Here is a 27,711-nt window from a genome sequence, read left to right as displayed (position 1 = left end):
TGCTCAGGCGTTCTTGGACTTCACGAAGCGCTGGGGCCAGCCGAGCCTAGATCTGATGGCGTCATCGGCCAATTGCCAAGTGCCGCGCTTTTTCAGCAGAGGACGGGACCCTCGATCCCTGGGAGTAGATGCTCTTCTCCAACAGTGGCCGACACAAGAGCTTCTCTATGTGTTCCCGCCCTGGCCCATGTTGGGCAGGGTGCTAGACCGGGTGGCAAAGCATCCCGGCAGGGTAACCCTGGTGGGTCCGGATTGGCCCAGGCGTCCCTGGTATGCGGACTTGATCAGGCTCTCAGTCGACGATCCTCTGCGGCTGCCAGTGGAGCAGGGCCTGTTACATCAGGGTCCCGTGGTGATGGAGGATCCCTCCCCCTTTGGTCTTACGGCCTGGCTATTGAGCGGCAGCGTCTGAGGAAGAAGGGCTTCTCAGACAAGGTCATCGCCACTATGCTGAGAGCGAGGAAGCGCTCTACTTCTACTGCTTATGCCAGGGTTTGGCGTATCTTTGCAGCGTGGTGTGAAGCAGGCTCTCTTTCTCCCTTCACTGCTCCAATTTCTTCAGTGTTGGCGTTCCTGCAAGAAGGTCTGGAGAAAGGCCTGTCGCTCAGTTCCCTTAAAGTTCAGGTAGCGGCTCTGGCTTGCTTCAGGGGCCGCCTGAAGGGTGCTTCCCTGGCTTCACAGCCAGATGTGGTGCGCTTTCTCAAGGGAGTTAATCACCTGCGCCCTCCTCTGCACTCAGTGGTGCCTGCGTGGAATCTCAACCTGGTGCTAAGAGCATTGCAGAAGCCGCCTTTTGAACCCTTGTCTAGGGCATCTCTGAAAGACCTGACGTTGAAAGCAGTCTTTTTGGTGGCTATCACTTCAGCCAGAAGAGTTTCCGAGCTCCAGGCGCTCTCATGTCGAGAGCCTTTTCTGCACTTCACTGAGGCAGGAGTGACTATTCGCACAGTGCCTTCCTTTCTGCCCAAGATTGTTTCTTGCTTCCATGTGAATCAGCAGCTCTGTCTCCCTTCCTTTCGTAGGGAGGACTACCCAGAGGAGTACTCTGCTCTTAAATATCTGGATGTGAGACGAGTCATCATCAGATACTTGGAAGTGACCAATGATTTCCGGAAATCGGATCATCTGTTTGTCCTGTTTGCAGGTCCTCGTAAGGGTCTGCAGGCTGCTAAGCCTACAGTGGCAAGATGGGTCAAGGAAGCCATTGCAGCGGCTTATGTGGCCGCGGGGAAGGTGCCGCCTATCCAGCTGAAGGCTCACTCCACGAGAGCTCAGGCGGCCTCGATGGCAGAGGCCGGATCCGTCTCCTTGGAAGAGATATGCAAGGCGGCAACTTGGGCTTCGGCTCATACATTCTCCAAGCATTACCGTTTGACTGTGGCTGCACGGGCGGAGGCCCGGTTTGGAGCTTCAGTGTTGAGGTCAGGGATTTCAATGTCCCGCCCTGGGTGAGTACTGCTTCGGTACATCCCACCAGTCTATGGATTGATCAGCTTGATGATATGGAAGGTAAAATTATGTATAATCATACCTGATAATTTTCTTTCCATTAATCATAACTGATCAATCCATAGCCCCTCCCAGATATCTGTACTGTTTTTATTCTGGTTGCATTTCAGGTTCAAGTTTAGTCTTCAGTTACTTCAGAAAGACTTCGTGTTCAAGTTTTTTTCACTTGGATTCTTCAAGAGTTAAGACGAGTTTGTGTTACAGTGAGCTGCTGCATTCCTCTCCCCTCCGTTTTACGGGGCTGGATTGAGACTTAAAATTCTGCCGGCACTCCCTCCCGCTTCGTGCGGCTGTAGGGCAGCTTTGTACCCCTCCCGCTTCGGCGGTGTTAGGGTCAGTCAGCTCCTCCCGCGGTTGCGGTTGCAGGATAAGCCAGATCCCCCCGCATCGGCGGGTGTGGTGTCCCTCCCCCGCTCCGCGGGGATGAGCTGGACGGATTCCCCTCCCCCACTTGTGTGGGGATGAGCTGGGTTATTTCCCCTCCCCCGTTTCGGCGGTGGTGAGCTGGGCAGAGTGTCCCTTCGTGGGTGTAATTCTCTAAGTGCTGAGTCCTGCGGATGGAGCTTTGATATCGACATACTGAGGAGTTTCCGGCAGCACATGACCACATATAGGGAGGCAAAAGTTTGCTCTCTATCTCCACCTGCTGGTAGATGGACACAACCCACCAGTCTATGGATTGATCAGCTATGATTAATGGAAAGAAAATTATCAGGTATGATTATACATAATTTTACCTTTCGCTGTTGCCTCAAACTTTCCTCACAGCGTTAAAAAAAAAAAAAAAAAAAGTTGTGTCGCGCTTTGGTGCTGCGATCCCAGAAAAGAGGTTTTCTTCTGATTGTGCAGTGTGACCGGAGCTCAGAGACTCGGTCTGGTGAGGTAAGAGCATTTTGTAGCTCCTCCGGGGAGGGCCCGCATTCGGGACGATTTTGGCGCGAATCTGCCAGTTTGAATTTCCGCCGCTTTCGGCGATGGCTGCTGAGAAAGTTAAGCGCTGTTCCATTTGTGGCAAGCGCAAATCTGCAGCGGGGCTCTGTAAGGCGTGCTTTTCAGACAGTAGAACCGGCCCGAGCATGGCGAGCGATGTTCCTTCCCGCTCCGTGGAGCTGGCAGTGGGTGCCATTTTGGAACAGCATGGCGCGACCCCCGCTGAGGCGGAGGAGTTTGAGCCTGGAGGGGTGCCTCGTGTAGAGGCTAATAAAAGAGCTGTTTCCCCCGGACTGGAACCAGGAGGCCAGGGTGAGCCATTTTCCCCTGAATTTGTTTTATTGCTGCATAATGCATACATGTTAAAAAGAGCTCTTCCGCAGTGGTCCTCTGCGGCCCTGCTTTCTGTATCCCCTCCAGTGGATTCTGGCCTTGGATTACAGTCAGGCGCGTTTTCCCCTGACAGATGGCCGCAAGATAAACACAGAAGAGTGGATTCCCCTTCATAGAGTGGCGCACCCCCTCCCCCCCCTCGTGGTTGGGATGTGAGGACTCTGGCAGGCCTTCATGGTCTGGAGAGCCAGAAGAAGGTGCAGGATTGCCACTGGATCCAGATAATCCTTCCGTGGTGAGGATTTTCCACCGCGATGAGCTGCCAGCGCTTATTACTGATGCCTTGCAGGTCCTCTCTATAGAAGACCCTGGGAGTACTGAGACCTCCTCCGGTAATCCGAGGATGGCAATTACTAAGAAGCCTGCTCGAGCCTTTCCTTTGAATGACTCCATCCAAGAGCTTATCACGGCTCAATGGGCTGACCCCGAGGGGCCTTTGAAAGTCGCCAGGGCTATGGGGCAATTATACCCTTTAAGTGAGCATTTGGCGCGCCTAGCCGTGCATAAAGTGGATGCCCTAGTCACAGCTGTGACAAAGAAAACTACCCTCTTAGTGGAAGGAGGAGTTGTCCTGAAGGACATGCAGGACCGTCGCCTGGAGGCAGCAATGAAATGGTCCTTTGAAATTTCAGGCCTATCCTTACGGGCGTCTGCATGCAGCTGCTATGCTGCCCGAGCCTGCCTTGCTTGGTTACAACAGGCAGTGGAACAGCCTGGAGATGGAGCGGAGCCCCTTATGGAGGTGGCACCGCGGATGCAGTCGGCCTTGTCATTTTTGGCTGACACCCTCTATGATCTGGTCAGAGCTTCGGCTAAACAGATGGCTGTAGCGGTGGCAGCTCGCCGGCTTCTATGGGTACGGCATTGGGCAGCTGACATGGCCTCTGAGCAAAGGTTGGTGAAGTTGCCCTTTCAAGGCCTTCTCCTGTTTGGTGAGGAGTTGCAGAAAATTGTGAAAGGCCTGGGGGATGCCAAACCCCAGCGCTTACCTGAGGATAGGCCGCGGCCTTCTTCCAAGGGTCAGGCGGTTCCCTCCTCTTACAGACCTCGCTTCCGTGAAGCTAGAAGGTACCGCCCGGGGCGTTCTGCTGGGTTCACTTCGCATGCCTGTTTTCAGCAGAGGAACCCCTTTCGCTCGGACAAACGTTCCGCAGCAGCAGGCTCAAGACCTGGAGTTCATGGGCGACCCTCTCAATGATGGTGCCCCGGTCCCCTCTTCGATTCCTGTGATAGGAGGACGACTTTCCCTCTTTCTCGAGAAGTGGGCCAAGATTACCTCAGATCAGTGGGTCTTGGACCTGATCAGAGAAGGCTACAGAATAGAATTCAATGCCCCGATAAGAGACTTGCTTGTGGAGTCCCGATGCGGTTCTGCCGCCAAACAGGTGGCGGTAGAGGAGACCTTGCAAGATGTGACAAGGCTACAGCCAAGAGGTACAAAATGAAACAACAAAACCCTGAACTACGTCTCCCAGAATGCATTGCCCATCCTAGAAAGGGGAGCCCTAGGGATAGGCAAGCTGGCTATATACCAACTCTGACCACAAGAGGGAGGGAGAATGAAGAAGCCCAATTCCCTTGGCTCCGTAATCAGTACATCATGCCTCCCACCTGTAAGAGGGAAGGATGGGGTGAGAAGCAGGAGGACGATTGGGTGGAGGAGGGGGTTAAGGAGGCTGAGCAAGAGGCAGAAAGCAGGATGGAATGGGAGCTGGAGAGCCCTGAAGAAGGTAGCACCTGAAGGTGGAAATCTAGGTGTTTAAAAGATGTTTTGATTTATAAACCTGCTGTAAGGAAGCCTGTTTTTGATTAGAACTGTTTGCTGTGGGGGGGGGGGGGGGGGCAGAGGGCTGGAAGAATTACAAGCCTGGTTCCCCAGCTGCTCCTGATTGTGGTGTAAGGACTGTGTTGGAGCTGGAAACCCTGGTTGGACAGGAGGGAACAATCCTGCTTAGTGGCCAGCACGGCTGGTGATACGGACTTTGAAAAGAGGTATTTTCAAAGGGGACTATTGCAGCCCTTCAAGAAAGGGCAGATACTTTGGATTGCTGGGGAGGGGCAGCACAGCCCAGCCTGGGGCAGCCCTAACTCAGGGCTGGACTGAAGCTTTTGTCTGTAACTTGGAAACCAAAAATAAAAGAATATTTGAACGTATCTGGTTGGTGGCACTTTTGTGGAGCTTGGATTAATTCTGGGGAGGAGACATCCTTCCTCTCCCTACTGGCGCAGCGGGCCTGTTTACAAAAGCTTGATTCATATAGGGGCGGTTTCCCCCGTGCCTCCCGCTGAATGCGGCTCTGGCCGTTACTCCATTTACTTCGTGGTGCTATGAAAAGGAGGGTCTTTTTGGCCTATCCTAGACTTAAAACAAGTCAACACTTCTCTGAACGTGTGGCATTTTCACATGGAAACCCTGCACTCCGTCATAGTGGCGGTACAGCCAGGAGAGTTTCTCATGTCTCTGGACCCGAAAAAAGCTTTCTTGCACATACCAATTTGGCCCCCGCACCAGAGGTTTCTGCGTTTTGCGGTGATGGGAAAACATTTCCAGTTTCGGGCCTTGCCTTTTGGCCTTGCCACAGCTCCCCAAACCTTTTCGAAGGTAATGGTGGTAGTAGCTGCTTTTCTCAGGCGAGAGGGTATCCGGGTTCACCCGTACCTAGACGACTGGCTTATCAGAGCAGACTCTGCAGAAGAGAGTCATCAGGTTACAGCCAGAGTGGTCTCAGTACTGCAATCTCTGGGCTGGGTCGTCAATATAGCCAAAAGTCACCTGACCCCCTCTCAATCTCTAGAATATTTGGGGGTTCGGTTCGACACAGCCTCGGGGATGGTCTTCCTACCCGAGCAAAGGCGGTGCAAGCTTCAGAACCAGGTCCATCTGCTCCTGAGGATGCCTCGCCCGCGAGCTTCGGACATTGTCCAGCTGTTGGGGTCGATGACGGCCACTTTGGAAGTGGTGCCTTGGGCGAGAGTGTACCTGAGACCTCTGCAGTACTCCCTGCTTCAACGGTGGTCTCCAATATCTCAGGATTATCAATGCAGACTCACGTGGCTCCCTGCGGCCTGGCTCAGTATGGAGTGGTGGCTCTCAGACAGCATGCTGCAGCGAGGAATGCTGCTAGCACTCCCCGATTGGTGCCTGGTGGTAACAGATGCCAGCCTGAAGGGCTGGGGTGCACATTGCCGGGGAAGGCATGCCCAGGGTCTTTGGACACCCGAGGAGTTGGAGTGGTCCATCAATCGCTTGGAGTTGAAAGCGATTTTCCAGGCGCTTCTGGCCTTTCAATTGACCCTGGAAGGATTGGCTGTCAGAGTTCTGTCGGACAACACGACAACAGTGGCCTACATAAATCGCCAAGGAGGCACTCAGTGCATAGCACTAGCTGCGTAGGCCGCGCAGATTTGCCACTGGGCCGAGCTTCATCTGCAGTTTCTGTCAGCAGCTCATATTGCAGGTCAGAGCAATGTGCAAGCCGATTATCTGAGCAGGAATCAAATCGACCCAGCGGAATGGGAACTTGCAGACGAAGTATTCCTGCAGATAAGTGCCAAATGGGGAAAGCCGGTAATGGATCTTATGACGTCAAGCACAAATGCCAAAGTCCCGTGCTTCTAGAGCAGACGGAGAGATTCTCGTTTGACAGGGTTGGATGCCTTGGCTGAACCCTGGCGTCAGGACCTCCTGTATGTGTTCCCTCCGTGGCCCTTGATAGAGCGAGTACTCCTGCGGATTCGGCTACACCAAGGAGAGGTGGTTCTCATTGCCCCGGATTGGCCCAGAAGGCTGTGGTATGCGGACCTCTGGCGGATGCTGGTAGAGGATCCCCTGCTGTTACTGCTGGTACTGAACCTGTTGTCACAGGGCCCGGTGACCATGGAGGACGCCTGCCGCTTTGGTCTTACGGCATGGCTAGTGAGAGGGTGTAATTGAGAGACCAGGAATATTCCAGTAAAGTCATTTCCACTCTCCTACAGGCCTGCAAGCGTTCCACTTCCGTGGCTTATGCCAGGATTTGGCGCCAATTTGAGGCTTGGTGTGCTTCTAAAGCGATCACACCCATGCGGGCTTCTGTCTCGCCAATACTTGACTTTTTGCAGGATGGTTTACAAAAAGACTTGGCCTATAACTCCCTTCGTGTTCAAGTGGCAGCCTTAGCATGTTTTCGAGGGAAGGTCTCTGGCCTCTCTCTGGCTGCTTGCCCGGATGTGACACGGTTTCTTAGAGGGATGCTTCGGCTCCGTCCTCCCGTGCGGGCTCCGTGTCCGGCCTGGAACCTGGGGTTAGTTTTAAAGGCCCTTCAGTGTTCGCCCTTCGAGCCGCTTAAGCGAGCTTCAGAGAAGGATGTGACTTTAAAGACGGTCTTTTTGGTGGCCGTGACATCGGCGAGACGGGTATCTGAGCTCCAGGCGCTATCTTGTCGAGACCCATTTCTGCAATTCTCAGAGTCTGGAGTAATGGTACGTACGGTGCCTTCCTTCATGCCTAAGGTGGTTTCAGCGTTTCACCTAAACCAGCCTATTTTCCTGCCTTCCTTTTCTAAAGAGGAGTTTCCAGAAGCCTATGGGCAGTTGCACCTTCTGGATGTGCGAAGGGCTCTGTTGCAATATCTGTGCATGTCAAATGCCTTCAGGACCTCTGATCATCTTTTTGTTCTTTTGTCAGGTCCGCGCAGAGGGTCTCCAGCGTCTAAGGCCACTATAGCCCGTTGGCTCAAAGAAGCTATCTTTTCAGCACATCTGCTATCTGGCCGGCCTCCGCCTGAAGCCTTCTTGGTCTGAAACTGGAGCACTCTTTCTTTAAGAGATATGTAGTGCAGCTACGTGGGCTTCTAAGCTCTCGTTTGCCCGACATTGCAGGCTGGATGTGGCTGCCAGGAGAGACGCGCATTTTGGAGCACAAGTGCTGGCGCATGGTGTGGCTTGTTCCCACCCTATCTAGGGATTGCTTTGATACATCCCAATCGTAATGGATTCATCTGCTTGATGACAAGGAAGGGAAAATTAGGTTCTTACCTTGGTAATTTTCTTTCCTTTAGTCATAGCAGATGAATCCATGAACCCTCCCTCAGTGGTTCATTATGTTACTTTTATGTTCAGTTTTTCCTGTACATATGTTCCCTCATTGGGAGAAGTTGGAAAACAGTCTTCAGGATTTCTGTTCAGTTACAGGAGGATGAGTTCATTCCCTCCTTTGAATTATAGCTCCAGTTTTGGGGCGTTCATCCGCTGTGAGGAAAGTTCATGTTATTATGCTTTGTGGTGTAACACTGCTTTGGAAGCTTCAAATACTGAAGAGGCAGATGGAGCTAGCTGGCCATGAGGCACTATGGTTTTTCAGTGCTCTCTATCTCCCTCTGCTGGTTGATGGACACAACCCACTCGTAATGGATTCATCTGCTATGAATAAAGGAAAGAAAATTACCAAGGTAAGAACCTAATTTTCCCATCGTTCACACACGTATAATTGCTCACCAACTGGGAGATAATCATACATGTGACACTCAGTTCCAAAGTCTGGATAGCACTCCTTTTTCTGCTGGACTGCCGACTCCAACTTAGTATTTTTTACTTTTTCAATAATTTAAAACTTGCTAAGGTAGTAAGGATAATAGCCTAATATAAAAATGTCTTTAGTTTATATAGTATATCGTGTGATTTATTTAGTGTTTTCTTCTTAGAAAATTTTGAAATGTATTTAAAACTCTGTAAGAGTACTCCTTGCTTATTATCCTAATTACAATAGCTGACTATAAATGAAGAGTTGTGCTAGGAGTGCGTGGGTGTTGGGGAGGGTGGGCAGGATGAAGACTAAACTAGGTCCTGCAGTGCCTGCTAGAGGCTAGCAGTTAATGCTGTGGTACAAGGTTCAAGTTTTAATAGTAGGGGGGAAAGAGTATGGAGATTAGTTGATAAAGTTTGCATTTTTATATTTTTATTCTGCCTATCATTAACCTAGAATTCCTTCTTTAAACCCCAATCTTTGTTCAAAAATCAGAAAGCAAAATAATGTTCACTTACTAGAGAAATGTCCTCTTCTCTCAGAACTTCTCAGAAAGAAAGTTATAGTTTTGTATCAAAGGGGACTGCTTCAAACAGACCCTTTCATGCCAACTTTGAGGGGCATAATTGAATGGGGGCGGCCATCTTCATGGCTGGCCTCATAAAGCGGCGTCCCAACCGTATTATCGAAACAAGATGGCAGGCCATCTTTCGTTTCGATAATACGGTCAGAGCCAGCCAAATCTCAACATTTGGGTCGGCTTTAGAGATGGCCGGCATTGGTTTTCAGCGATAATGGAAACTAATGGCGGCCATCTCAAACCCGGCCAAATCCAAGGCATTTGGTCGTGGGAGGAGCCAGCATTTGTAGTGCACTGGTCCCCCTCACATGCCAGGACACAAACCGGGCACCCTAGGGGGCACTGCAGTGGACTTCAAAAATAGCTCCCAGGTGCATACCTCCCTTACCCTGTGTGCTGAGCCCCCCAAATCCCCCCCAAACCCACTCCCCACAACTGTACACCACTACCATAGCCCTTAGGGATGAAGGGGAGCACCTACATGTGGGTACAGTGGGTTTTGTGTGTGTGGGAGGGGGGGGGGGGTTGGAGGGCTCCCATTTACCACCACAAGTGTAACAGGTAGGGGGGGATGGGCCTGGGTCCATGTGTTGGAGTATAATACTTATGATATGATACTTATGCTGACCCAGAATATTTGTTTTCTGACATGCAGAATGTTTGTTTTGACCTATTGCTAACAGAATATTTGTTTGACTGGTTGCTACCACAACGCTCCGTTGCGGTGAGTAACTCACTACAGGACTGTGCTGAGAAACAAGTCCAAAGGCTGGTGTTTTCATCAGAGGGTGCCTGGGAGAGAGAAATGTAGATTGGCCTCTCATTGTTCTGTTCCAGGCACACTTGTTTGTGAGCTGTTATAAAAAGAGGGGAGGCCCTGGCTGAAACAGAAGCTCTGTACCTGGTTTGAGGGACGCCTCTATCCAGTGTGGAATTGTCCAGCAGAATCTCTGGGCGGTCATCGGTGCTTCCGTGATTGTTGTTACGGCTCAGATGAAGGCTACAATCCTGTGGTGATGTATGTATACTGCATGAGTGTTATGTAATATGTGTGTGCCTATTGATGTGTGAATAAACAATCTTTAAAGCAATATCCAAACCCTTGATTTGCTACATTTGGTGCTGTGAGCAGGATTTTGCGGATTGTTAAAAAAACCCCAAACAAACATGTTTTGGAAAGGGAAGAAACAGAACCATAACTGTATTGGTGCTGGGATATCAGAGGACACTGTGCAGGCACAGTTACCTCAGTTATTTAGTATCCCGGGGTGGGATAAGTATCCCTATCAGGCATTGGCAACTGAATGGGCTACTGATACGGGTTTAAGTGAGAATTGGGATGTTTGCCTAGGAGAGGGAAAGTGTGAGGAAGTGTTGCAATGTCCACTGAAAGCCCCTGTAATTAAAGGCAAGGAGTTGCGCTCAATAAGTCGACGTGGGTGGATTTTATTGTCGGCATGTCGTCTGGTGCATCAACAAAATGTACTTCTCCAGCAGCAACTACTGGAAGCACAGACAGAAATGTGGACAGTAAAAAGTGATTCGGTAATGGCACAATGTCAGGGAAAGTTGATGCTGGATAAGTGTACAGGGTACCAGAGGGTTGCAGAGCATGCCACAGTAAGGGTGGCACAGTATAAAGTAAAAAAGCAGAAAGGGAAAGCTAAAAGCGGGGATTAAATGGGGGCAAAGTAGTACGCAGTCAGCAAGCTCGGGTAAATGCTGACAAATCAGCCCATTCTCCCCCTGAGGCTGGAACCCTAGTGTTAGTGTTAGTGCTAGCGTGCCCCCACAAGAGCAAGAGGAATGGCAGGGTTATGAGGATTTGTATCCCTGGACAGAAGTGCAGTATCTTAAAAAAGCAGGAAAATATGATTGACAGAATGACCAGGCTTCCACCCACTTGGCGCATTTAGATTTGCAGCCCCATGTAAATATAGAAATTTGTTGGAAAAATAGGTCCTGTCAAAAAGTGCATGCACTAGTGGATACTGGAGCTGGGGCCACTTGATTATATGGGAATCCACGTAAATTTAAGGGTCAGAGAGCTGTCATGACCGGGTTGGGTGGAAAACAAATTGAAGCTGTACAGACCTGGGTGGAATTAAAAATTGGAAATTTACCTAAAAGGGAATACTAAGTTATTATTGTACCTGTGCCTGAGTATATACTGGGTATAGATATATTAAAAGGATTGACATTAACAATACAAGATGGGAGATATCAATTTGGAGTTAAACTTTACATCTAATTTCGTTCAATTACTATGGGAAAGGTGAAAATGACCCCAATAGAGATTCCCCCAGCCACACGAACTATTCATTTAAAACAGTATAGAATATCAGGGGGGCACCTTGAAATCAGTAAAACTATAAAAGAGTTAATGGAGAAGGGGGTTATTAAAACTACCACAGGGCTGAGTTCATAGCCCCACTATCTGTCACCGGACGGTGGCAGATCATTTAGATGAGTTTCCTCTAGCTGATCATATGCAAATTGTGCATTATTTAGACTGTAAGCTCTTCGAGCAGGGACCATCTTTTCATGTATGGTGTACAGCGCTGCGTATGCCTTGTAGCGCTTTAGAAGTGTTAAGTAGTAGTATATTGATGATATTATAATTCAAGGGAAAACACAGGAGGATGTTCAGACTCAGTTGGAGTTGTGAATTTTACATTTAAAGGAAAAAAAAAAGGATGGGAAATAAATCCTGATAAGATACAAGGACCATCCCAAACAGTGAAATTTCTAGGCATTCAGTGGCATAATGGTCTGAGGGAAATTTTGCCAAAAGCTAAACAGAACATTTTGGAATTTGTTCCTCCTTGTAATAAAAAGGAGGCATAACGTTTTATAGGATTATTTGGCTTTTGGAGACAACACATACCCCACCTGGGGCAAATTTTAGCACCATTATATAAAGTGACTAGGAAAAAATATAATTTTGAGAGGGGAGAAAAATAACAACAAGCTTTTGAAGAAGCACAGCAAGCAATCAAACTGCCTTAGATTTGTAGCCAGTGCAGACAGGAGAGGTAGAGCTAAGTGTCTCAGTAACTGAAGATTATGCTAATTGGAGCCTTTTGGCAGAAACAAAAGACTCGGGTGCCATTAGAACTGGAAAATTAATAAAAAAAATTTTTATGGGGTACAGAATTGTGGTAAGACATTTGGAATTATGTACAGACTACTAACGTTACTGTTTTTCAATTAGATGCTCATTGCAAGGGTGATAATCTAGAACGCCTTTACAACGCAGTGGCTGATGAACAAAGCAAAATTTCACCTCTCAAGGTGGAAACCTTGGACGAACCGGAAAATTGCTCAGGTTTGGCGACATGGGCACACCAAAAAAGTGGACATATGGGCGAACAAGCCACACTGCATTGGGCACGACAGCGTGGGTTAGCACTCACCACTTCCCTCATTAAAGATATTATTGCACATTGTCCAATCTGCCAACATTTGACTAAATGTCCGGTACCCCATTCAGTGTGAGGTCATTTGGCCCGCGGAAAGTTGCCTGGTCAAATCTGGCAGATTGATTACATTGGCCCTTTACCTTTGTCTAAAGGATGCCAATATGTCTGTGTTGCTGTTGATACCTTTTCAGGTTTCCTGGTTGTACATCCCTGTCACAGGGCAACTGCACAGAATACTGTTGTTTTATTGAACCTCATCATTCGCTACTATGGAGTGCCATTGCAAGTTCAGTCAGACAATGGTACTCACTTTAAAAATAAATTGCTCACCAGTTTTTGTACTGAGTATAACATTGAATGGATTTATCACATTCCTTATTATTCTCAGGCAGCTGGATTAGAGCGTATGAATGGTTTACTCAAGCAGAGTATACGCAAATTGACACCTACTCGTACTTTACAAGGCTGGATGTCATACCTCCATGATGCCCTACAGCTCCTTAATAACCGTCCAGTGGGTCCTGATGAAACCCCCTTGATGCGCATGCTCACACCTCATTTGACCATCACTATGGCCTCAGTGTCTCAATGTGCCTATTGGCCTTTGCATGAACAGACCCCGCCCCTCCTCCGTCACTCCAGTGGTGCAGCGGGTTGTGATCTTAGTACTCTGTACTCCTATACTTGTTCCTCAGGTTCTATCACCCGCATTTACGCTGGGTTAGGATTGCAGATTCCTGATGATTGTTATGGTCAGCTTTGTTCCCGCTCTAGTCTTGCTATGCTTGGTTTAACTGTCCTTGGTGGTGTCATTGATGCAGATTATCAAGGGGAGATACAGGTTCTACTGTATAATGGTTCTGCAGAAGTATTTAATATCAATCCAGGAGACCGTATTGCTCAAGTAGTGATATTAATATCAATACCACCACACCACAAAAGATTTTGCCACCTGCACGATCCACTACTCGCGGAGTGGCTGGTTTGGGATCCACTGATTTGCAACTTGGACGGAAGGTTTGGGGTTAAGGACCCTACTGGAGCTCAGCCTCCTATGCCAGCTGAGGTGGTGGCCAGAGGACAAGATGGCACAATGGCTATTGTTAAGCCTGGTGATTCACAGTTGCATAATGTTCCCATAGATCGTTGTTATTTGCGAGAATAACATGCTTGTTTATCCTTTGTAGTACGTCGTCCTACTCCTTTTGGATGGTTACCCACTAGTGTATACCCAGACACCGGTGACGGAAATCTTCAACCAAACGAACGTGGTCCGCTATTGGTGGAAGAATTCGGAGAACAAGACGCTGACTCAAGATAACTACACTTGTACTACCAGCTGCCTTATTATGAATGTTAGTGTTGACAATAGCTCACTGTGGAAGGTGCAGGGTCCTGTGTTGTTGGTAACTAATGTCACCCTCAATTTGACTATCTGGAATAATACACACTGGACAGGGTGTGTACAGCGAGCTGCAGCTGGCTTCCGAAATCAACAATGGATTCATTGGAACAGGACACAAAAGCTATTATTTTTAAAGGGTTGTAATATGTGCAAGAAAGATTTAATAGTGATAAATCGAACCAGGGAATGGGTGTTCGCAAATGCCACCCCAATTACTAACCGAAGTACCTGGATGGACTTCTTGCATGTTTTCTGGAAACAGGAACTGAATCTTCCCGCGTAATGTGTCTATCACAAACTTGTAAAAACATGTCAATGAAGCATCAGCGCATGATCTTAACATATAACATCACTTTCCCTAAGATGCCACATTGTACACTGTATCGGAGGGCTTGGTATGATACCATTTTAGGAACTGTTGGTACTGGGTTGGGAGTGTTAAATACTGTAGACACTGATACTTTGTATAACAAATTACATTATTTAGGGAAGGACTTATACGAAGAATTGAATATTTTAGCAAATTGGATGCCAGCAATGGAAGGACATAATCGTTTATTTCAGCAGGACTTTGTTTCAAAATGATTCATGGACGAATGTCACAAAGGCTTTGAATTACACATGGTGTACCTTGGAGGTACTATATGCTATTCAACAGAGAGATAATTTTCAGATGGCTTTGCAGATGGGGATGCATACCCATTTGCAAACCCTGTTTGGTAAGTATTGGCGTGGAGAGGTTTGGTTGGTACCTCAGAATAGTCTTACAGTCTGCAATATGCACTATTGTACTGGAGAACTGCATGTTTATGCAATTCAGAATACACAGATTGTATGTAAATATTATAATTTACCTATTATTGTTCAACAGAATGCACAATTACAGTTTTGGAGTCCACATGTAAAGGGACAGTTTATCACTAGGTATAATGGTACGTACGATCTATCATATTGTATTTTTAGTTTAAATAGATTAATTTGTCCTTTACAAACACCTTTATATGAACCATGCTTATCACCTCGTTTTGGTGAATGTACCTTCACGGTGTACCCCAAAAATTATGAAATGTTTATAGAGAGATCCACTCAGATGGTATGCGTTACCATAGCTAATAGCTCGACTGTACAACATAATCCATTTTTAGGGAATATGGTGGTTAGCCAATGTTATAGTAATATATCAGCATTTTGGTGGAAGGGTGCTAAATATTTTTTTTTCCCGGATATACAGATAAGCACCTCCACAATCTATATGTATAGTTTCTTCCATGCTCCTCTGTTATTACTTAGTATTGCTTTGGTGGTATGGAATTGTATTCTTACATGTAAAATTTGGCACCCTCCAGCAGGAGCGGTCCATAATACCATGTATACTTCTGTGTCAGCATAGGTATCAAGAGGTGGAATGTGTTGGAGTATAATACTTATGATATGATACTTATACTGACCCAGAATATTTGTTTTCTGACATGTAGAATGTTTGTTTTGACCTGTTGCTACCAGAATATTTGTTTGACAGGTTGCTACCACAATGCTCCGTTGCGGTGGGTAACTCACTACAGGACTGTGCTGAGAAACAAGTCCAAAGGCTGGTGTTTTCATCAGAGGGTGCCTGGGAGAGAGGAATATAGATTGGCCACTCATTGTTCTGTTCCAGGCACACTTGTTTGTGAGCTGTTATAAAAAGAGGGGAGGCCCTGGCTGAAACAGAAGCTCTGTACCTGGTTTGAGGGACGCCTCTATCCAGTGTGGAATTGTCCCGCAGAATCTCTGGGCGGTCATCGGTGCTTCCCTGATTGCTGTTACGGCTCAGATGAAGGCTACAATCCTGTGGTGATGTATGTATACTGCATGAGTGTTATGTAATATGTGTGTGCCTATTGATGTGTGAATAAACAATCTTTAAACAATATCCGAACCCTTGATTTGCTACATTCCTGCCTAAAGTGCACTGCACCCACTAAAAACTGCTCCAGGGACCTGCATACTGCTGTCATGGAGCTGGGTATGACCTTTCAGGCTGGCGTAGAGGCTGGCAAAAAAATGAATTTTAATTTTTTTTTGGGTGGGAGGGAGTTGGTGACCACTGGGGGAGTAAGGGGAGGTCATTCCTGATTCCCTCCGGTGGTCATCTTATCATTTGGGGCACTTTTTGGAGGCTGGGTCCTAAAAATAAATGGACCAAGTAAAGCCGGCCAAGTGCTCGTCAGTCGGCCTTCTTTTTTCCATTATCGGCCGAAGCCAGCCATCTCGTAACCACGCCCCCGTTCCACCTTCCATACACTGCCGAAACGCCCCCTTTAACTTTGGCCGGCCCTGCGACGGAAAGCAGTTGAAGCCGGCCAAAATTGGCTTTCGATATACCGATTTTGCCAGCTTCAGGAGATGGCCGCACATCTCCCGATTTTCTCATTCGAAAATAAGCCGGACAGTAATCAGGTTGCTTTTAGTAACCTCTGCAAATATTCTACTTCCTAACACTTTAATTAACACCTAATTGAGGTCAGTGGCAGTGCTACCTCTCCAGCAACCAAAGAACAGAAAATAACTGTCCTTTTAAAGTTCTTTGGTTGTTAAGCTTTTACCTGTAGAAAAAGTTTCAGTTTAAAACTATAGAAAAAGGGTTGTACACTGTGGAAACTAGTTAATAACTAGCCGTTAAGCCCGTAAAAAAGGGCGCGATTTCCAGCTACCCTCCTCGCCGCCGCTCCCTCCCCCCTCCATGCTGGGGCCCCCTGCACTGACCTGACAGCGCCTCTCACCTCCGTGTGAAAGTGCTGCAGGCAGCAGCAGATCGCTTTGCTGCTGCCTGCAGCGCTTCCACGCGGAGGTGAGAGGCACTGTCAGGTAAGTGCAGGGGGCCCGATGCGGAGGAGGGCGGGAGCGGCGGCGGGGATGGGGGGGAGGGTGGAGGTTGGTGCGCGCGATATTCGTTTCCAGGCGGCAGCGTCCGACAGTGACTCTGACTCTGTTTCCATCTCTGTTCCCGCCCTCTGACATCATCACGTCTTGACGCGAGGGCTGGACGAAGAGGGAAGTCTCTACTGCGCATTTGCAGGTGAGTCAGTCACTTGCCGTTTATATGTTTGATGCTTGCTTTTTTCCTCTCTCTCTTCCCCCCCTCCCCAAGACTAAACTAGGTCCTGCAGTGCCTGCTAGAGGCTATCTGTTAATGCTGTGGTACAAAGGTCAAGTTTTAAAACTAGGGGGAAAAGATTATGGGGATTAGTGGTAAAGTTTGCTTTTTTATATTTTTATTCTGCCTATCACTAACTTACAATTTCTCCTTAAAACCCCAATCTTTAAGTTCCAAAAGCATAAAGCAAAATAATGCTCACTTACCAGAGAAATGTCCTCTTCTCTAAGAACTTCTCAGAAGGAAAGTTATGTGGGACCTTTCCTCTTTTTATATATATATATATATATATATATATATATATATATATATATATATATATATATATATATATATTTTCTTTAGTTACATTTGTACCCCGCACTTTCCCACTCATGGCAGGCTCAATGTGGCTTACATATACAGGTACTTATTTGTACCTGGGGCAATAGAGGGTTAAGTGACTTGCCCAGAGTCACAAGGAGCTGTGCCTGAAGTGGGAATCGACCTCAGTTCCCCAGGACCAGAGTCCACCTTGCACCAACTGAAACGTGAAGCGTTTCCCCATTATTCTATAACTATGTATGTTAATTTTAGGCATGCCCCCATTCAGCCCATGACCCTCCCATTTCTGCACCCCCTTTTTGAACGCACATGTAAAATTTAGGCACATATATTCTAATTAAACCTAATTAGTGCCAGTAATTGCTTGTTAAGCTAATTATCGGTGCTAATTAGCTCGTTCAATTAAACTGTGTGCGCACCCATATTTGTGCATGCAATTTTTACTACTACTACTTATCATTTCTATAGCGCTACTAGACGTACGCAGTGCTGTACACTGGACATAAAGACTCAGTCCCTGCTCGACAGAACTTACAGTCTAATTAGGACAGGCAAACAGGATAAATAAAAGATAAGGGAATTACTAAGGTGGGAATGATAAAACATGGGTACTGAACAAGTGAGTAGGGGTTAGGAGTTAAAAGCAGCATAAAAAAGTACATAAATAATGCCACACTGGGAAAAGACCAAGGGTCCATCGAGCCCAGCATCCTGTCCACGACAGCGGCCAATCCAGGCCAAGGGCACCTGGCAAGCTTCCCAAACGTACGAAAACATTCTATACATGTTATTCCTGGAGTTGTGGATTTTTTCCAAGTCCATTTAGTAGTGGTTTATGGACTTGTTCTTTAGGAAACCGTCTAACCCTTTTTTAAACTCTGCTAAGCTAACCGCCTTCACCACGTTCTTCGGCAACGGATTCCAGAGTTTAATTATGCGTTGGGTGAAGAAACCTTTTCTCCGATTTGTTTTAAATTTACTACACTGTAGATTTGAAGATGGCCAGAGATGGAGCTTGACGTACCGGCTCAGAAAGTCTATTTCAGGCATATGGTGCAGTGAGATAAAAGGAATGGAGTCTGGAGTTAGCAGTGGAGAAGGGTGCAGATAAGAGAGATTAACCCAGTGAACAGAGTTCCTGGGGAAGAGTGGAGAGGTACTGAGGAGCTGCAGAGTGAATGCACTTGTAAGTCAATGAGGCGTTTCAACTGTATGTGGAAACGGTTAGGGAGCCAATGAAGTGACTTGATGAGGGCTAATATGAGCATAGTGACACTGGCGTAATATAAGTCGTGTAGCAGAATTTTGAACAGATTGAAGGGGAGAGAGATGGCTTAGTTGGAGACCTGTGAGAAGCAAGTTGGAATAGTCTAAGTGAGAGGTGATGTGGGTAAGGGTTCTTGTAGTGTGCTCAGAAAGGAAAGGACAAATTTTGGTAATATTATAGAGAAAGAAACAACAAGTTTTAGCAGTCTGTTGAATATGTGCAGAGAAAGAGAGAGAAGAGTCGAAGTTGACCCCAAGATTACAAGCTGATGAGACAGGGAGAATGAGAGTGTTATCCACAGAGATAGAGAATTGGGGGAGATGTTGGTTTAGGGGTAAAGGTAAGAAGCTCAGTCTTGGTCATGTTTAGTTTCAGATGGTGGTGAGACATTCATGCAGCAACATCAGACAGGCAGGCTGATACTTTGGCCTGGATTCCTGCTGAGATTTCTGGTATGGAGAGGTAGATCTGGGAGTCATCAGCATAATGGTGATACTGAAAACCATAGGATGAGATTAGAGTACCAAGGGAAGAAAAGAGATCCCAGGACACCAACTGATAGTGGGATAGAAGTGGAGGAGGATCTACCAGAGTATACACTAAAAATACGATGGGAGAGATAAGAAGAAAACCAGGAAAGAACAGAGCCCTGAAATCCAAGTGAGGACTGCATACCAAGGAGTAGGCGGTGATCAACAGTGTCAAAAGCAGCAGATAGATTGAGAAGGATGAGGATAGCATAGAGACCTTTGGATCTGGCCGGGAACAAGTCATTGGAGACTTTAGCAAGCACTGTTTTAGTTGAATGAAGAGGTTGAAAGCCAGTTCAAAGTGGATCAAGAAAAGCTTGAGATGAAAGTCAAGACACTGACTGTGAACAGCACGTTCAAGTATCTTGGATAGGAAAGGGAGGAGGGAGATGGGGCAATAGTTGGAAGGACAGGTAGGGTTCAATGAGGGTTTTTTAAGGAGTGGTGTGACTACGGCATGTTTTGAAGGCATCAGGAACAGATGCAGTGGAAAGTGAAAGATTGAGGATATGACAGATAAAAGGGATGACAGTAGGAGAGAGAGTGCTAAGTAGATGGGTAGAAATAGGATCAGAGGAACAGGCAGTTTTGAAGAGGAAAGAAAATGTGCAGTTTTCAGAAAAGGAGACAGGGGTTGAAGGAGGGTTGAGAGAATGGACTAAGGGAAGGAGAGGTGGAGGTGACCTGTTTGAGAATTCAAGTTTAATCTTGTGAACTTTATCATGAAAGTACTCAGCCAGAGTCTGAGGGGAAAGTGAAGGGGGGGTTGGAGGTGAAGGCACTTTAAGGAGAGAGTTCAGTGTGGCAAAGAGACGTCGAGGGTTTGAGCCAAGAGAATTTGTCAACTGGATGTAATAGTCCTGTTTGGCAACTAAAAGAGCAGACTGGAAGGAGGTCAGCAAGAATTTGAAATGTATGAAGTCAGCATGGGCATGGGATTTCAGCCAAAGGCGTTCAGCAGATTGGGCACAGGAATCTAGGTAGCGGATTCTAGAAGTCTGCCAAGGCTGGGATTTGGTACGCCTTACAGAACGGAGAATGGGAGGCGTGAGAGTTTCCAGAGCAGAGAGTAGTAGTATAGGAAGAGAGAGCCTCATTGACGGACTTGGATAGCATAGTGTTTGAGATTTGAAACACTGGAAGACAGAGTAGAAGGGTCAAGAACCTGAAGATTCCTAAATATATTGGTTGAGATTGAACGGGACTGGGGGGGGGGGATGTGTTTAAGTGTGAAAGTTAACAGATGATAGGGGAGGAGCTGAAGCACATAAACTGGAGAGTGAGCAGTTGGAGAAGAAGATAAAATCACAACAGTGGCCATTCTGGTGAGTGGGGGTAGTGGAGCACAGTTGAAGATTGAAAGAGGATGTTAAAGTGAGAAACTGAGAAGCATAAGAGTCAGAGAAATCATTAGCATGAATGTTAAAATCCCCAAGAATGAGGGAAGGAGATGAAAGTTCAAGAAAGAAGGAAAACCAGGTGTCAAAAGTCAGTGGGAAAGGAAGAAAGGGACTTATCAGGGGGTTGATAAATGACTGCTTCTCGGAGAGGCAGAGGAGTGACTAGACGGATTGAGTGGACTTCGAAGGAAGAAAAGCAGTGAGACTGAGGTGGAAGAAGAAGTTGAAATCTACAGGAATGTGAAAGTAGTAGCCCAACACCAGTTCCATGGCCAACTGGGCGAGGAGTATGGGAGAAAAGGTAACCTCCATGACACACAGCTGCGGCTGAAGCAGAATCTTCAGGGCATAGCCAAGTTTCAGTTAGGGCAAGCAGATGGAGAATACGAGAGAGAAAGAGATCGTGGATGTAGGAAAGGTTGTTGCAGACAGAGTGAGCATTCCACAGAGCACATGAGAAAGGCAGGGAAGAATGGGGGAGGAGAGGAACAGAAATTAGATTGGGGACATCATGGTGTGAGCTGCACGGATAGGATTAGAGCTGATGTGGAGGACCAGGATTGGGATTGATATCCCTAGCGGAGAGCAGGAGAAGGAGCAAGAAAGTATGGAGAAGAGTAGGAGAGGCATGATGACAGCGACAAAGGTGAGATGTACTCGGATAGAATGTAGATGGTTGAATGGAAGGAAGGAAATGTTGAAGGGTGAGAGCTGAGAAGAAGGGAGATGACAAAAGAGATGGTGAGATAATGAAAGCAGAAGATGGGCAGTGTGTTCCTGTAGTATACAGTGAGTTTCATAGAATTTGGGGTTTGTGTGTATGTGTAATTTTATAAAGTACATATGCACACTGCAGTCCACACCTTCTCTGTTCAAAGTGCAGCCTTGAGAATACCTCTGTATAGGTATTAACACATTTCTCCGAGGACAAGCAGGCCAATAATTGTCACGTGGGTGACATGTCCTGCATCGCCCAGTTCAGTGCTTGAAAAAAAGCTTTGTACAGCTTAAAGATGACACAGCGCGCCCACCGCACGTATGTGAGTGCCTTCCTGCCTACCGTAAGAGCATGTAGTTCTCTTTTTTGCCATGGTGAGTAGAGGATCCTCGCAGCTCAGTTTGTGAGAAGTTTTTCAGAACGGTTATCTTGTGTCTTCCTGTGGTTTTTTTTGCCTTGTTTTCTCTTGCGGAACTTTTTTTTATCCCTTACCTTTATAGTTTTAGGGTTTTTGTCCCCCTTTTAAGTTTCCTTTCTTTTTCCTGTGCTCGGTAGGTCACAGAGGCTTGAGCTTCGGTCTGACGCCCCCTTTTCTTTTTTGGAGCTTTACCCCTTTTTTGGCACCATCAAGTCTTTTGATTTGACCACAGCTGTTTTTCCTTACATGTTATCGAATGTTCTCAGTGACCAAGTGCTGCAGCTGGTGCAGTAGGACCATCTCTGGTATCTCTTGGTGTCTTTGGTGTTTGGGTCCTAAATATTCCCCTTCTAACTGTATTCTTTGCCTTCTTTTGAAGAAAAGAACCCTGTTGGCCAGAGAGCCTCAACAAGAAAAACTTTTTGGATCCATGTTATAATCCTTGATGTCTGTGTTGGCATCGACATCTTCAGTATCGACATCAGCATCGGTCCACATGGCTGCTAGGCTCTTAGACACTGGGAGTGGCTGTCAATTGAGTGGGTCTCCACCTGCCTCAACATTGGTTGCTGTGCATGGCCCCTGGAACTGGTCAGAATTGTACTGGACCCCGAGGCGATGTGAGGATTTGACATTGTTCTCGTCGCAGTGCATTTGAGGCTGGAGCCATCATCTCAATGCTCCTCTTGGAGGTATAGTTCCTCCTTAACTAGGCGGGCTCTTTCCATCTTTTGTTAAGGAAATGGCGGCTGACATTCCTGTTCCTTTGGAAGTGGAGGGTGAGCCCAAGGCTACTATGTTTGAGGTCCTGGATTGCGAATCTCCTCCTAGAGATGCTGTGATGGTCTCGCTTCATGTGATCTTATGGGATGTTCAAGTGAAGAACTGAAAGTTTTCCTCTGTCGGGCCCTGACCTCCTTAAGAAGATTGGAACCATGTACCAGATTCAGTCATCCCCTAGATTTAATAGACCCCAGTTGCCTCATCATTCCATGGTGGTGGAAGCCTCCTCAAAAGGATCAGGAGTTCTAGGGACATTGCTTTGGCACCTCCTGGCAGAGAAGCTTGAACAGTGGATTCTTTTGGGTGGAAGATGTATCAGGCCTCTATGCTCATCTCCCGTATCCAGTCATACTAGTTCTACACAAGATTATAGTTGCAGAACTTGGTGCTCAGTATGTCTGATTTGCTGGACTCTCCCCCACCGGAGCTGGCATAGTCACTTCACCAGTTGGTTAAGCAGCAGAAAGCGTGTTGCCTATGCCACTTTTGATGTGGTGTTCAGGATCTCTGGTCAAAGTATAGCGATGCACGTTCTCTCATGGCTTGCATGTCTTTGACTTAGACCCAGTGGTCTAGCAGAGGTTGGTGGAAGCCATTTGCTGGATGGATAACCTATTTGGAGAGAAGGTGGTTGCTGACATCATCAAGTTGCACACTGATACTTTCTCCTGCCGAATGCTTTCTGCAACTGCCTCCTCGTCCTGGAGGTTTTTGGGCAGTTTGAAGAGGGGTCCCTATTATTCACAGAGGTATAGGTACGCTCCTTCTCAGCAGACTGAGCCCCAACATGCTCATTCTTGTCAACAGCAGGCACCTTAAAGCGCAGACAGCTCCCCAATCAAAGTCAGGGTTAGGCTTTTGACTGTTTCCAGCAGAGCGTAGCTACTGTACCCATGACTATCACGGACAACCTGCCTGTTGGGGGGAGGCTGAAATCTTTTCAAGAGAGGTAGTCCCTTGTAACTTCTGATTGGTGGGTTCTTCAAATAGTCTCAGTTACGCCCTTCATTGGCAACAGAGACCACCAAATTCAGCACAAGCTGGTACTTGCAGAGGAACTCTCTGCCCTGCTAAAGGCCCCTGCGGTCAAGCTCATACCACTAGGGGAAGAATGGAAGGGATTCTATTCAATGTGCTTCCTTGTGTCCCATCCTAGACCTAAGCAACCTGAACAAATTCCTGGTCAAAGAAAAGTTCAGGATGGTTTCCCTGGGCACCTGTCTCCCCATGTTTCAGGCAAACGATTGGCTATGCTGTCTGGACTTGAAGGATGCTTACATTCATATCCTGATACTTCCACGTCACAGGAAGTATTTTCAGTTTTGGCTGGGGACACATCACTTCCAGTACCGTGTGTTGCCTTTTGGCCTCACACCAGCTCCCAGGGTCTTTACTGAATGTCTTGCAGTAGTCGCAGCATTACTACACAGACTGGGAGTCCATGTGCTCCCTTATCAGGACAATTGGCTGGTGGAGAGCACATGAAGGGACCTCGAGTCTTTGTAATCTGGCCCTATTTTAGTTTTATAGTATGACCTTTTGGTCTGTCTTATTGCATATTTGTATTTTCTTTGTATTTGTTTCCATGCATTGAGTGTGTGTTCATCTTTTATTTTTTTCCATGCTCGTTCAAGTTTCCTGGATTGTGTTTTTAGTGTTTTCAGTTCATCGTTGAACCATGGTATGGAGTTATGCCTACGTGAGGTTCTTCGTAAGGGTGCTATTTCGTCTAGTATGCTTCTGCATCTTTTATCCCATTCTGTGAGGTACTATGTGGAGTCCATTTGTGCTGTCCATTCATTATTGTATATCTGTTGCCAGAATGTTTTTGAGTCTATTTGGCCTCTTGTGCTATAGGTTGTTTGTTCTTGTGTGCGGTTTGAGCCCTTCTTCCGCCATTTTAGGGATAGGTTTAGTTTGTAGTGATCGGTCCATGGTGTTTCTGCCCATTTAATATCTGTTATTATTAGGTTCTGGTCTGTTGACGGTTTGTGTGAGATGAAGTCAAGTGTGTGCCCTTTGACATGGGTTGCTTGCATTTGTGGCCATTTGAGATCCCATAGAGTTTGGGTCTTCTAGGTGAAGGTTAATGTCTCCTAATACTAGTATATTGGAGTTGGTTGCACAAGTGTTTGAAATGAAGTCAGTGAAGTTTGTCTGGCCTTCGTTCCAATTACCTGGTGGTCTATAAATCAAGACACAGTTCAGGTAATCAAGCAGGGTTTTGTTGTGGATTCTGATTGAGGCAATTTCAAGTTGGGTTGTTATGGACTCGGCAGTTTCGGTGGTAAAGTGGGATCGATAGATTAGTGCTATGCCTCCGCCTCTCTTTTCCTTTCTGGTCCAGTGAGCGATTTTGTATCCTGGAGGGCAAAGGTCTGTGATTATAGGGTCGTTTTGATCATGGATCTAGGTTTCGTTGATGAAAAGTAGATCAAGGTTTTCTGACGTGATCCAGTCTGTTACTATTGTTGATTTGATTACTAAGGATCTAGCGTTGATGTAACCCACTTGAATGTTTTGGCATGGGTCTTCTATGTTTGGTGCTGTGTGGATTTTTGTTAGTTGTCGTTTCTTTGTTATGTGAGTTTGTTATGAAGTTTCTTTCCCTTCTGTGGGGATTGTCCGCATGTTGGAGTTCTTCCTTTGTTTTGGTTGTTGTCAGTTTGATGAGGTGGGGTGTATCTGGTCAGTTTTTGATAATTATGTAGTATGGGGATGATGCGAGTGGGGTGGTTAGTGTTAGGTGGATCAGTGATAAGGAGTAGATTGTTAGGAGTAATTTGATGGTATTCATTTTGGTCTTAGTTCGCTTTGGGCTGCTAGTAGGCTGTGTTTGATAGGGTGCGTGATAGGACTTTGTTCTTTGGTATGGGATCTTGTGTTCTGGTCTTTTGTGCTTTATGTATTTTTGGCATGCATTTGAGCTATTGCAATCAGTAGTGTCTCCGGTTCCAGTATTATGTTAGTGAGTATAGGAGGTGGGAGGTGGGAATAGTTCTGGGATAGGGTTCTTTAATTTGTCTCCTATCAGCTAGTTGCTTCTCTGTAAGGTCTCAGTATCTTGGAGTACACACCTGAAGTCTCTTTCTTATCTGAAGCATCTTTTATTTAATAAATGCAGATAATTTACTGCATTTGTGAAAGATGATGGCGTTGTGAAAGATGATGGCTGAGGAAAGCCTTCCCCAAGAGCAGGCTACAATAAAGGTTGGAGCTCAGCAGCTCTAATAGGAGTGTAGAATACTGTAAAAACGGGAGCTCAGCAGTTCTAATAAATGTGTAGACTGCTATAAAAGTGAGAGCTTAGCAATTCTAAAGTAAGTGCAGGCTTACAGTGAGAGTGGGAGCTCAGCAGTTCTGATAGGAATACAGGCTCACAGTGAGAGTTCATGGAATCACATCTTCATCTCTTTTGTAGAAGTTTACCTTTAAGAAACAGAAATGGATTATTCTGTTTTTGAACATGTTTCAGGTGGCTCTCTGACCATGCAATTTGAACACAATGGATTTGAAAGAGAGAGAGAATAAATCAAGGGCAGCATCAACATGCCCTGTTGGTCAGAGGTCACTAATATGGTCTGTATTTGCACAGCTGAATGATGAAACCGTATAGAGTGGAGAATTTGTGAAATGTATGCATTGCAAAGTTAAAGTTAAACATAGTGTTGGCACCATAAGACATCATAAAGCAAAATTGGTTGATCTGCAAGCTGAGGACACTTCTAAGAAATCTATTAAGTCTGACAATTTGTGGCCACAAAGCCTAAAGTACCAGCATCAGCAGCCTCTTCTGAAGCCCGGGTTTCATGCTTTTTCCACAAGCCACTTCCACCAGCAGATAAGAAAAAGATTGACACTACCCTCATGTATTTTATTGTTGAAGATATGCAACCATTTAGTGTTGTTACAGATGAAGGCTTTTTGGCCTATTCTCAGTCTCCCAATGGGTGTTATACCGTGCCATCATGTCAAACTTTAGGTAGAATAAATGAAGGGAAGGGAAAGGAGACTTGATATACCGCCTTTCTTAGGTTTTTGCAACTACATTCAAAGCGGTTTACATATATTCAGGTACTTATTTTGTACCAGGGGCAATGGAGGGTTAAGTGACTTGCCCAGAGTCACAATGAGCTGCAGTGGGAATCAAACTCAGTTCCCCAGGATCAAAATCCACTGCACTAACCACTAGGCTACTCCTCCACTCAAGCTAAATATGATGATTTGTCCATCTTCATTTTGAGCCAGCTTTGAAGTCAGAGATATGCAAGCATTACCATAGATCTCTGGACCAGCAGAAGCATTATATCACAATTACTGCACATGGCATAGATGATGACTTTCATGCAGTGAATATTGTGCTAGATACGCAGTACATGCCAGAGAGACATATAGGTGACAATATAGCAGATGCCGTGGAAAGTGCAGTGAAGAAATGGGAGCTAGAAGGTAAAGTTTTTGCAATTGTTACCGATAATGCTGCAGTAGGGAAACTTATTCGAAAAGGAATTTGTACAGCTCACCGTTGCTGCTTTGGACACACTCTGCAGTTATGTGTGGAAGATGGGCTGCAGTCTCATCCAGCAATCACTGATGTCATCAATAAATTCCTTGATATTGTCAGCACTTTCCATCATAGTACTATACTTACAGAAAGCTTGAAAACTGCTCAAGAAATGCTGTGAATGCCAGCGAAGAAACTGATTGGTGATGTGAAAACACGCTGGAATAGTACTTGCATTATGTTGCGAAGTGCAGTTGAACTGAAGCAAGCCATTGATTTAGATTTGAGCAGCAGCAATAAAATCATAAAGAAAGGTGCACCTGCCGAACGCGACTATGATCTTGCCCAAAAACTCATTGATGTTTTGCAGGCTTTTGAGGAAGCCACAACAATTGCATCTGGAGAACAGTATGTTACTGTGTCTGTTGTTCATCCGCTGGTTGAACATCTGCTTAATTCAATTGATACAACATAGGGGAAGATTCAGGAGAGGCAGGAGAGGAAGTTGATATCAATGATGAAGATACAGAATCAGCAAACTTGAAAGTTATCTCTCATTTGAAAGAAGAGCTGAAGAAAAGTTTACTCCACAGATTTCAAGATACATTATTTGAGAATTTATATAGATTAAGCATCTTCCTGGATCCGAGATTCAAGTCAACCTATGGTGATGTACCAGATGTCATTGCAGTTGCAGTGCAAGAAATCATAAAAATGCAGACCACTGATGTACCAGGCAGCAGTACAGCCATGGAGATCACTCAGACATTATCAGCTGTTCCAGAGTTTGGAACACAGGATCTGAATAAGCCTCGACAGAAACGTAGTTTCTGGGAAACAGTGGAATATACAAATGTTTCAGCTAAGAAAGCCAGACTTCCATCACAAT

The 27,711-nt window shown here is 46.2% G+C and overlaps 1 protein-coding gene and 1 long non-coding RNA gene across 2 annotated transcripts in view; both read left to right on the top strand.

Annotated features, from left to right (window-relative positions):
• ZPBP (zona pellucida binding protein) overlaps positions 1 to 27,711 on the top strand; it is a 304,665-nt gene that overhangs the window by 8,463 nt on the left and 268,491 nt on the right. The gene's annotated exons all lie outside the window — the stretch shown is intronic.
• Positions 394 to 17,153, top strand: LOC115460261. Its single transcript, XR_003940438.1, has 3 exons — positions 394 to 406; positions 5,529 to 5,539; positions 17,088 to 17,153. It is a non-coding gene; the product is annotated as an uncharacterized LOC115460261 (long non-coding RNA).

This window comes from Microcaecilia unicolor, chromosome 1 (genome assembly GCF_901765095.1).
Source record: "Microcaecilia unicolor chromosome 1, aMicUni1.1, whole genome shotgun sequence".
NCBI classification, from domain to species: domain Eukaryota; kingdom Metazoa; phylum Chordata; class Amphibia; order Gymnophiona; family Siphonopidae; genus Microcaecilia; species Microcaecilia unicolor.
This window is presented reverse-complemented; position numbering and strand designations above follow the sequence as displayed.